We start from the raw sequence: 12,584 nt of genomic DNA on the forward strand, positions 1-12,584 counted from the left end.
CGTAAAAGAGGAAATAACATCAGGATTGCTGACCAGGGTTTCTTGAAGACAAATAAAATCAGACTTCGATTGACGGGCAAAATCAAAAATAGACTGTTGTTTGGCGGTGGAGCCAAAACCCCGAATATTTAAAGTAGATAATTTGGGACGGAAAGTGACAGATTAAAAAAGATATATAAAGAGCGTAAAAACACAAAGAGATTCACCAGGCAAAATGGTCAAAGTGAAAGGCAACTAAAATGTCTAAAAAGCTATTTACGTTTCTTGTGTTTCGCGGTACTTCCGGAATTTTTCCTCTTAGGACTTGTTTCACCATCAGAAAGTTCGGAAAGTTCAGAATTGTCTCGTTTCTCCAGAGGAGCTTTACCAGTGAACAAAATAGCTTGCGTAGGTTTGCGGAGCGGAATGTCCAGTGGGGTAATTCTTGCCGGTTTACGTCCGTTCGCAGTCGAAGGAGTGTTGTCGGATCCAGAAAATAACTCAGGCGAGTTCTCAGGGAATTCCGGTGGCTCAGCAACTAAGGTATTATCTGGTAGAGTAGTCGAAGTCGATGTAGAAGTCATAGGTGCGGGTTCAGGCGAATCAAATGAATCGTCGTCGGAATGGTCCGTTGAAGCGCTAGTATCGTTCATTTCGTCGTCCTGGTCGGCAACAGGCGGGTCATCTAAAAAAATATTAGGTTCAGTAGGTACAGGAGAAGCAGTTCCAACAGTGGGGGGATTAGCAGGTTCGGATGCAGCTGGTGAAGACGTTTCAGGTTGAGGAATGTCACGCGCCCAGGAAAGTGGACAAGTGTTAGCTTTGTGCTCAGGTGATTTACAGATGTGGCATAGAGTTGGAGACGGGCAATTTGCAGCAAGATGTCCGGGTTGATCGCAGTTAAAACACGCTGAGGTAGAACATGATTGAGCAAGATGACCAGGTTGATGGCAGTGTCGGCAGGTCCGAATTTGTCCGTTGTGTCATAAATGAATTAAAACCTTGCCAAAACGAAGAAAGCTTGGGAGCGGGCTGCGAATACGTACACGACAGTGAGGAACACCATCATGCACGTTTTCCCAGCCCGGTTCACCAAAATAACCACGGCGGGACGAAACAACATCACAAAAGGTGGACAGTCGAGCAGTTATAGCGGTATCAGGCAGTTCATGTGGAGCATCGAAGATTTGAAGGTACGTCAAAGGACGGTCAACGTCTTGGATAACATAGGGCTGTTCATGTACGTGGAAAACATTGCGGCGAAGAAAGCGGTCTTTGTATTCGGGACGTCGGAAGGTCAAAATAACAGCACCAGAACTCTGTCGTTGTAAACAACTGATCGCAGAACTATCCAAATCAACAGCACTTAAGGCTTCAAACACATCGCGCGCGGGTAAAAAATAACGAGGCTGAAAATAAACACTGAGAGGACGAGATGGTAAAACGTTTTCCAGGTCTACATTGGGCTGCACATTCGGATCTCGGGCTGCTGCGGCGTAACTCCCCCGAGGGGGAGTTACAACAGAAAGATTTTCAGAACGGTTTTCCTCACGAACTACATTTTCACAAGACAAAGAAACAGGACCCAAACTCGTGCTCGCGTCAGCACGAGTATTGCTGACGCCACCCTGGCTGTCAGCCATCAATCAATCAAGGTGGCCCAAAAAAAGGAACCACGAAAATCGCTTTGAAAAAAGGGAGGGGACAGTGCTGTTCCCCCCGGCGGGGACTGAGGACAAAATTGGTTTTTGAATCACAAAGCCCAAATCACTTAACTGATCTTAGCCAAAAGGCCGAGAAGCGATGCCCGTTGATGCTCAAAGGCAACAAGGTGCTCCCAGTCTCATGGCCACGAGATATGGTGGTCCGATTACAATCCGTGCCAAGGAAGGAATGCCCAAAGCCAACCTGAAAGCGAGGCGCACACAACGATCGCCCTTGTACAGTGGGCAGCAGCCACCAGCATTGCATCACACTTGCGTTGACGGCAAGAGGACAAATGCACATTGTGCTTGCTCTGACCTCGTTTTCATTTCCCCCTTATAACAAAGTTAATTTTCACGGCAAATTACTTTTCTACGACCATACCACAGTGAAAACACCAGTTCTCATCCGATCACCGAAGTTAAGCCCTGTCGGTTGGGGTCAGTACTTGGATGGGAGACCGCCTGGGAATACCCGGTGTTCTAGGCTTCCTCTTTTCCTTCTGTACACTTGATTATCTCAAATAATCTCAGTTTCCTCCATGAAAGAACATTCCAAACCAGGTTTTTTGAACACATGCCAACGATATGTCAAAGATGAGACATACAGCAAAACCAAAATAGTTCACACGAGAAAGTGGAACTTGTATTCCCAAGGGAGCGTGTGTGCGCGAGATCTTATCAATCCAACGTTTATGACATGAAACGTATCTTTTCGTGTGAGCAAAGAACAGGATACGACAAGTAAAAAATGCATGCACTGTTATGCATTAGATGGAGAGCCTAGCTTTTTGACAGAGGGGGGGGGGTCTCTGCAGAGTTTCCAGAGCCCAGGCCGGAGCCAGCAGCAATAGTGGAGGAGCCAAGGCTGGGAAAAGCCTCGCCGACAGAATCACCAGGGGCGGGGTCACTCACGCTATCAGGCTGAGAAGGGCCACAGGCACAAGGAAGATTTTGGGAATCCCGAGCCATATGCCCCTGCTCATGACATCTCGTACATTTTCCTCGCAAGGGGCAATTCTTGCTAATGTGGCCTTCCCGGCAGATGTCACACTCCACCAGTTGGCCCACATACCAGACCTTACACCGATAACCAGAAATATTTAGGTTGCGGGGGATGCCGCTATGCCTCAGCATCGTCACAATACGGGTGCCTGTAGAAACTGAGGAGAGACCAACATAGTGTTGGAATCTGGTGTCCTGGACATCCCCATAAGTTTTCAAAAACAATTTTAACCTTTCATTACTCTCTTCATAAGGGTAATGATATATCATTACGTTCTGGACCTGAGGCCCAACTCCCAAAATTTTACAATGAACGTCATTAATGGTAATAGATTCATAACGCTCCATAAGCTCCTTATGTTTATCATCCACAAATGTAACATGGGCCTTTTTCACTGGCACAACTTGAACGGATAGCACCTCCAAAGGTTTAACCCTTTGGACAATTAAACGGGTAACTTCCCCCCGTTGCAGGGAAGGAGATAACCCGGACAGATCAAGAACAATGGTTTTCTTGAAAACCACAATGAAGGGGGAGGATCAGGGACCAAAAGCAAGAGGAAACGGCTTACCCTGGGTTAGGGCTAAAAGCCCAGCATGAAGTCCCCAGGAGGGTCACCGTAGGGAAGAAAGAAAGTAGGAGGTCTCACCAAATCCAGCCCTGATGGGCGAGGCCAATGGAGGTCTTTGGGAACAATGGTTCCCCAACAGGAAGCAATCAACCACGTACTGCCTGAAACGCATCAGGTAAGTATGCCTTTTCCGCCTCTCCGGGACGGCAAAACGCAACTTGTCTTCGCATACCATGTGGTAATGGAGGTCACATGCTCCTCGTCCTGTCGTGTCGTGCTGTCCACTCGCTGCTATGCTACCTAGAAAAGAGAAGATAATGTGAAGGTTGGTTGCTCACTTGTTCTGCTTTCATTTGATTATTTCTTCCCCAGAGGGAAGTGGGCCACACTCTGAGGTAGTGCTATACCGAGGCAACCCATGGCCGGGATGAGGCAAGTCTCTTTGTCCACAGCCCAGTTCCAAAAATCAGTTTAATATATGAGCTGCTCGATGAGCAGCGTATCAGATATTAAGCTGATAAGAACAGATTTTTTCGTAAAAGGAATTTATTCACAATTATAAGTATTTACAAGAATCAAGCAGATTACAGGTATCCCTAGATAACTTAAAGTGAGTAAGGCGAATTTACAGGCATTCCTTAATAACTTAAGCAGTTAAGTGAAGCAAATTTACAGGTATTCCTGAGTAATTAAATAAAGCGAATTTACAGGCATTCCTAAATAACTTAAACGTTACTAAGTAACTAACTAAAGCGAATTTACAGGCATTCCTAAATAGCTTAAGTGTTACTAAGCAGTTAAATAAAGCGAATTTACAGGCATTCCTAAATAACTTAAGCGCTACTAAGTAACTAAGTAGAGCAGGTGTACAGAAGGTATTAAGTTACTTAATAGCTAAATATCAAAATGCAGGAGTCCATCCTGTACGGAGCAGAAATTATCTGCGGCCCAAAAACCGGAAAAAGGATTATCTGGAAGACGGAAATGATCTAATCGAATCCTACGCCTGATATCATCTAAAATAAATCGAATTATAGCTTTGGAGTCTTCGTGGCCATTGTGGAAAGTCGCCTTATTCCGAAAAAACCATACTCCGTAAAGAATGGACTTAACAAGCTAGCACGTGATTCTAGCAAGCTTGGAGTTAACAACGGGCCAACGAAAGAAGAAAACAAACGAACTGGACGACAAGTAGAGAAGAAAGACAGGGGACAAAACGTTGCCATACTCTTTTGACACGGGAACAGTTCAAAAAACAATGATCAATGGTCTCTCGCCAAGGGCAAGAGGTGCAAATAGCAGAGTTAATGTAACCCCAATTTTGAAGGGAGTCACGGACCTTAACTGCATGCAAGACTATGAGCCAGAGAAGGTCATTTTTATAATTCTCGGTAAAATTATCACGGACGAGAGACCATTGATCATCTAAAGAAAAAAACGACAACTCACGAAAGGGGCCCAATGACGGGACAAAATCGGGGAAGACGAACTGGAAGACAGAAGTTTCAGGTATATTTTCTTGGAGGAAAGTTCAGAATCGCCAATATCGGAAAGAGTCTGAAGACAAGCATTATAAAAAGGGGTTGGGGAAGAGGCGCAAGGGGCAGAATTATCCCTAAGAAAGAGCCAGCAAGGATGCAAAGAAGACAAACGATGACCAACAAAATATTTTCAGAGAAAAAAGCTGCTGTCCCCGGGAGAGTCCAAGGTACCGGCCAGGCCAGCTAAAGAGAGGGCACGGCACTTAAGCAAAAAATTACATAAACCAAGACCGCCAGAGCAAGGGCTTAAAAAACAAGTATTGCGACTAACAGTCTCAAGTCGGGAACCCCAGAGGAAAGGCCAGATAAGATCATTAACACGGGAAATAACCCAAGCCGGTAACACAAGGACTCTCGCCAAGTAGAGCAGCTTACTTAAACCTAAGACATTAATAATGAGGGCTTTGCCAGGCAAGGAAAGAGAACGCGAACGCCACAGATTGAGGGACTTCTCTAACTTATTAATCTTAGGCTGCCAGTTATCAACTTCAGTCGGAATAGAACCAAAACAACCCCTAAAATCTTCATTTTATGAATCCAAGTGAGGCCTAAGGGCTCGTCCGTATGAGACTTCCAGCCTCCAAGCCACATAGCCTCAGTTTTTGATTTATTTAACCTGGCACCAGTACCGCGCTCATAAATGGAGACACAATCAAAAAGTCTGGTAAGAGATTGAAAGTCTTTCAAAATAGTTGTCGTATCATCGGCGTAATGACGAACCTTAGCTTGACAGCCAGAAGAGCCAGGTAAGAGAAATCCCTCAATCTGTGGGCAAGCACGGATAAGATTGGCTAAAATCTCAACACACAAAACATACAAGAGCGGGGACAGGGGTCCCCCTGTCGAACCCCCAGTTCAAGGGGAATCTCCGCCGTGAGCCAGTCATTTAAAATAATACGCATATTTGCGCCAGAATATAGGGTCGTGACGCAGCGGCAAAAACTAGGGCCGAGGTCAAGCGAGGGCAAGAGCTCAAGCAGAAAGGAACGGTTAACTCGATCAAAGGCCTTCTCCTGGTCAAGGCTCAACAGAATAACAGGTTCATTAGTTCGTTCAATATAATCGAGAGTGCCACGTAAACGAAAAGTATTCACTAAAATCGAGCGACCCGGAACAGAACATGTTTGATCAGGGCCAACGACATGTTCCAGAACTTTGGAAAGGCGAACAGTGATAGCTTTAGAAATAATTTTGTAATCAACATTAAGCAGAGAAAGCGGTCGCCAATTTTTAAGATCTTTAATACCACCACGCTTTTTATAAATTAGATGGGTGACACTTCCTTTCATCGAGTTAACCAGCTCCCCACCACGGTAGCAAGAATTCGCCACACCGAGGAGGAGAGGGGCTAAAAGGTCCCAGAAAGATAAATAAAATTCCGTTGAAAAACCATCAGAACCCGGCGACTTGCCCAGGTTGAGACTTTTAACAGAAAAGGAAAGTTCATTAAGCATGAGAAACCCCCCGCATGTATTGCGTTGTTCACAAGAAAGAACATTTAAAATAGATGCTAAACAAAGTTGTTTACATTCGTAATTAATAGGTTCTTCAGAAAAAAGCGTTGTGTAAAAATCGACATGAGCACGCTTAATTTCAGCACGTGCAAAAACTTCGTCACCATTTGAATTTAGAATAGAGGAAACAGAATTGTGGTCAAAGCGCTCATGCTCGAGGTGAAGGATAAAACGAGTTGGTTTCTCACCTTCCTCAAGCCATTGGACACGGGAGCGAATCTTACAACCTTCGAGATCATTCAAAGTAAGTGTTTTCACATCTGATTCAAGACGAGAAATCTCAAAACTTAAATTATTTTCACCCGAGGAGAGTCGCTGTTTCAAAACAATCAAACATTTAGTAATTAGTACACGTTCTCGAGAAGAGCCTCTACGTTTATCTTTTGAAAAGGCAATGATTTCTGCCCTGAGAGAAGTTTTAAAGAACTCCCACCAATCTTTGATATCAAAACAAGTCGATAACGCTTGAAAGATCAACAATACAAGACTTACCAAGGTCACAAAAGGCGGAATCTTGCAACAAAGAAGAGTTAAATTTCCATAAGCCAGGACCACGATGAATAATATTATCAAAGCGCACGTGTAAATTAACGAAATCATGATCAGATAGACAACACGGGAATATGGACAAAGATATGATATTATTCCATAAATTGCGAGAAAGAAAAAATTTATCAAGGCGTGAGCCAACAGAAAAATTGGAATTAAACCAAGAAACATCCCAAGAACGGGGATGCAATTTGCGCCAGGCATCAATAAAATGTAGTGAGGATCGAAAATCAGTTAAATATAAAGCAAGGGAAACATTGCCACCAAACTTATCGAGATCACGCTCGTAGCAATTAAAATCGCCGCCTAGGATAGTAAAATCAGCAGGCAGGAAAAAAAGGTGAATATTCTCAAAAAAGGTCTTCTGATCAGTAAGATTGGTGGGAGCATAAATATTAACTAAATTACATTTAAAATCATTAAAATCAAGAAGAAGACTAAGAACGCGCCCACCTGAATCTTTACGCCAAGACAATACAGTAAAATTTAAGTTTTCTGAAATTAAGGTAATAACACCACCCTGTCTGCCAATGGCTGGCAACCAAAAAAGGCGGCCAGGCCATCGACGCGACAGGGACTGGAAGAAGACAGGGTCAGAAACTTGAATCTCTTGGATAAAGCAAACATCAAGAGACTGATCAAAAATCAGCTTCTCCTTAGCCGAATCAAAACCACGTGAGTTAATGGAAAGAAGCTTCATCAAGTCGGCGCGTTTTTAAAAGCAATACCAGAAGCATCAGATTCCAGGCAGCGTTTGCGTGGAGCCATTTTAGCTGGGCGGGTAGGTTGACGAGACGCTGGAGAAGACATGGCAGCTGAGAGCGGTGCAGGGCGATGGCCAAGAGAGGAGTCAGAGACGGGAGAACAGGACGGCAGAATCAGGTCAGGCAACGAAACAGGAGGAGATAAAAGGGCTTGGCTACGAGGACGTGGAGACGGTGAAGGTGGGACGCACGAAGAACCAGGAGCAGCAGCACTAGAACTTTCCATAGAAGAAACAGAACTCAACGTAGGTGGAACAGTGTCGGGGTTAGCAGTAGTAGCATCATGGTTAGCAGGAGGAGCATCATTGGACATAGGTTCAGAGTCGGCAGGTGTAGGAGGGGCAGACTTAGGACTTGCAGGGGTATTAGACATAGGTTCAACTTCAGACGCAGGAGGGAGATCTTCACCATTATCAGGATCAGCATCAACGTTATGATCAGCATCGTCATCCTCATTATCTTTATCATCGGTCATTTCATCAGATGAAAGGCTATCACGATCAGAAGGCACATACTCGGAGTCAGAAGGATGGTCATCATTAGACTGGACCTCCTGGTCGTCATGAAGTTGGGGTGATTCCAGAGAGGCAAGTTTGCGACGAAGCCAGGAATGAGAACAGTGAGCGGCCAAATGCTGAGGACTTTTACAGATGGAGGAAAGTACAGAGTCAGGACAGTTTTTAACGACGTGACCATGCTGGTCACAGTTAAAACAGACGACACGAGAACACGACTGGGCCAGATGGCAGGTTTTCGGTTGGCATCTGTAACTGAAACAAAGCAGGAAACGCCCAAAACGCATAAAACAAGGAATCGGAGAATTTAGCTGAACTTGGAGAATACGGAGACCATTGAAAACAGAAGGGCACTCAGGAAGTGTGCCGTGGCGACAGGCAATAACAGTACCATAAGGAGCAACACGACCAACAATAGCAGAATCCGGAAGTTCATGAGGAGCATCATGTACAGTGACAAAAGTGACAGGACGGAAGGACGATCGGATGAAATAACTACTGCCAGCAACATTAAAGGTAGTAAGGTTCAAAAATCTCTCACACTCGGTAAAAACATTGAAGGTCAGTTCCACACCATTGTTAGGTTTGCATTGAAGACAGCGAATCGCTCCTGGGCGAAAACCATCACGAGCAAGAGCCACGAGAATATCCCTGGTATCAATATACTCATTCGAGGAAAAGGAGGCAGAACAAGGGCGATCCGGTAAAACATTAGCAGGATGAAAATGCTCTCTTTCAAGCGTAGACATGTGGTCAGCAGGACGGTTAGGTTCATCAGCAAACGGAAGAGAAGCATTCACACACATTTGATTCCACATTGACGTTCAAAACAGCACTCTCTGCAGCACGTACCAACTGCGTATCACTTATAGAAGCTTCGACAACATCACTCCACAGAGTAGACATAGCTGGGCCGGCACGCTTACCGGCAATCGCAAGAACAGCAGGAAAAGAACCAGGAACGAACCAGTAGGGCTTAGCCCTGGGCTAACCCAACAGTAACACAACCAAATGGACTTAGCCAAAAGGCCGAGAAGTGATGCCCGTTGATGCTCACAGCCGACAAGGTGCTCCCAGTCTCATGGCCACAAGATATGGTGGTCCGATTACAATCTGTGCCAAGAAAGAAATGCGCAAAGCCAACCTGAAAGCGAGGCGCACACAACGATCGTCCTTGTGCAGTGGGCAGCAGCCACCAGCATTGCACGGCCCAGTTCCAAAAATCAGTTTAATATATGAGCTGCTCGATGAGCAGCGTATCAGATATTAAGCTGATAAGAACAGATACTTTTTTTTTTTTTCGTTTATTTACATATATACAATGGGTTAGGCGGAGGAAGCTCCGCTGTTGCCCTTAATTTACAATAGTAAAGTTGAAATATAAAGTTTGAATGAAAACGAGGCTAAAGTACAATATAATTGTTGACTAATAAAAGCGAAGTAAAAGCGAAGGCATTCTGGATACACCTCGTTTGATTTACACTCCAGAATGCCAAAAATGCTAAGAAATATTATTTAAAGCGACTTCATAATCTACAAAAAAAAAATACATACAATTGTTTGTGTAAGCGGATGTCGTATTGTTTGCTAATTGAATTACTAATTTTATTTTGATTGTAATATTATTAATTTTTGGCGTTTTGTGTGAAAAGGCAAGCCAGGGAAAGGGAGCGGTCGAGCGGCCGCGTCCGGGGCCTGGGAGCCCGCCCTTGCAAGGCTCAGTCCCCGGGCTCGGCCGCCACCCTCCGTGTCCCTGCCTAAATGATTAAGCGTAGCTTATCATTGTCTACGCTACACAATATGCCCATATAGGCCCAAGTTTTAAGGAATTCATTGGGGGGATAATAGGAGTACGCCGCGGAGAGACGCGCGCGTACCCTTGTTTTTATTTTATTGATTACAGCCTGGGCGGACGTTCCCTTCTGTTTGAAAGTACGAAGGTTCCGCGCCGCCCAGATTTCGTTAAGAGTAATATTAAACAAAAACCTGGAAATTAAGTTCGCTTAAACTAGAGCTGGACTGAGAGTTAAAGGTTTGGAGTAGAAAGGGTATAGAACTTGAAAAACCCACGCCCACACCTGGGCTGCATCATTGCATTCACAGAAGGCGTGAGAGAAAGATTCGGTAAAGCCACAGGTACCGCAACGCTCGCTAACATGGAGCCGGCACGACCGTTGTAGAAAGGCCCGAGTTTTAATAACTCTGTACGCCAATCGCCACGCTATGTCGGCTTCCCAATTGGTACTTAGACCCCCATATATGCTCGGCCAGATGGTACGCCAAGGTAGGGTGACAGACAGTTTTCCCTCCCAAGCGAATGTGCAGGGCAGGGATTCACGAGTTTCTCGTAGAAGGTTTTAACGGCATAGTCTGGTAGCAGGGTCAGATCTAGATTGAGGCGGTCAACCACTGTAAGGATGTGTTGGTAATACACCGGGGGGTGACCCCCGATATATTTCGGTACAGAGTTTGACCTCAGGAAAGACCAGCTTTTAGTTGTGCGACTCAAGGCTAGGCCAATCCAGAATCTAGCGAAATAGACCCACTTGGAGTCACACATTTCGTCCCCTATACAGGGAACCCAACACAATTTTAGGGCCCAGGCCTTCTCTTGCGGGTTAACTGCCAGGCCTCCTTGAGCTAAGGGGAGCTGACATGTCGACCTCGCCACCATTTCTGTCTTGCTGTTCCACAAGAAGTCATAGATCACTTTATTAACTCTTGTGTGAACCCATTCTGGCATCGGGTAGACTGACGCTGTGTACCAGAGTCCCGAGGCTCCCAGAATGTTGGTAATTAGCGCTTTACCGCGGAGTGACAAAGTGCATTGTTTCCAGAGGTTAAGGCGATTTGACAGTTTAGCTAAGCGATTATCCCAGTTAGCGTGATCTAGGTTTTTGTTGCCAAAATACAACCCAAGGATTTTAAGCTTGTCTGTTACCCATGTGATGTTTACAGGGCCGGTTGGCCGACCGGCAGATCGGCCAATCCACAAGCCCTGGGTTTTTGTTGCATTAAGGCGCGAACCAGATCCCTTTTCAAAGATATTGACAATGTGAAAACATTGTGTGATGGAATAATCGTTAGCTAAGATTAGCGTAGTGTCATGGGCGTACTGTGACACTTTGCTCTGTTGTTGGTTTGAACCGGGGATTTGAATTCCCTCGATAGTTTCGTCGTGGCGAATCGCCTGACCTAAGGTTTCAACTACCAAGCAGTACAGTAGCGGTGATAGCGGGCAACCTTGCCGAACGCCTCGTTCGAGGCGAAAAGGCGAAGAAAGCCAGCCATTGTTAATGACAATAGAGGTGATGTCGTTATAAACCACATCAACCCAACATCGGAAATGAGGCCCGAAATTGAAACGAGTTAGCACGCGTTGTAGAAACCCGTGGTTAACTCGGTCAAAAGCCTTTTCCTGATCCAGACTAATAATAGCGGCCGACAGTTCTTTGTGTTTCACATAGTCGATAGTGTCCCGTAGTAAAAAGAGGTTCTCGTAGATACTATGGTCCGGAATACCGCAAGTTTGATCTTTGTTTATGATCCGTGGCAGAACATGACGTAATCTATTTGCTAACACTTTTGTACAGATCTTGTAGTCAGTGTTTAGTAAGGAAATAGGTCGCCAGTTCTTAAGCTCGAATGGATCATCTTTCTTATATAAGAGACGAATAATCCCTCGGCGTTGGGTCTCAGACAAAGAGCCGTGTTGAAAGGAATAATTTAGTATTTCTACCAAATCAGGTCCTATCAAGCCCCAGAAACAGCGATAAAAGTCAACTGGTAAGCCATCGCTCCCCGGGGACTTGTTTGTTGACATTTGTGAAGCCACTTCAAAACACTCAGCGAGTGAAAGTTCGCCTTCACAAAGTGCCTGATCGTCACTAGTTAGAAACTGGTCTAAATGGTCTAATAGCCAGTCTTGGCTCTCCAAGTCGACCGGTTCGGCGGTGTAGAGATTTTTGTAAAAATCTCTGCATTACCAGAGAATGCTTTTATCGGACGTGACTGAGGTGTTATTGACACGTAATTCAGAAATTGCATTCCGTGACTGATGCTTGTTTGCGAGTTGGAAGAAATACCTCGTCGGTTTTTCTCCCATCTCAATCCATTGCTCTTTGCTGCGGATCATAGCCCCTTCTACGGCGCGATCATCGATTGTTTTGAGTAGATCTTTGATCTCTGCAAGGCGAACGTGATTGGCGGCGGTGTTTGAATTACCGCGAGTTGTTATAAGCCGGAACTCATGTTCTAAATTGGATTTTTCTTGCCTTCTCTCACGGCTTTGCTCAATGCTGTGTGAGATGGCGATTTCTTTTAGCTGTAATTTACCAGCGTCCCACCAGATCCGTGATCCATTCACGTTCTGCGTGGATGTTCGGCGCGTACACGTTGACAACTTGGAAAAAACATTGGTCAAATTCGAGTTTAACAGTAAT

General features: G+C 45.1%; 1 non-coding gene and 2 pseudogenes across 1 annotated transcript; 1 reads left to right on the forward strand and 2 right to left on the reverse strand.

The window, feature by feature from the left end:
* Positions 1-2,053: 2,053 nt before the first annotated feature.
* LOC138058375 (5S ribosomal RNA) lies at positions 2,054-2,172 on the forward strand (annotated as a pseudogene).
* A 1,460-nt stretch (positions 2,173-3,632) lies between these two features.
* Positions 3,633-3,805, reverse strand: LOC138058559 (U2 spliceosomal RNA; annotated as a pseudogene).
* A 5,460-nt stretch (positions 3,806-9,265) lies between these two features.
* Positions 9,266-9,465, reverse strand: LOC138058573 (U2 spliceosomal RNA). The gene has a single exon (XR_011134073.1). It is a non-coding gene; the product is annotated as a U2 spliceosomal RNA (small nuclear RNA).
* Between the last annotated feature and the right edge of the window lie 3,119 nt (positions 9,466-12,584).

This window comes from Montipora capricornis, chromosome 7, assembly GCF_036669925.1.
Source record: "Montipora capricornis isolate CH-2021 chromosome 7, ASM3666992v2, whole genome shotgun sequence".
Lineage (NCBI taxonomy): Eukaryota > Metazoa > Cnidaria > Anthozoa > Scleractinia > Acroporidae > Montipora > Montipora capricornis.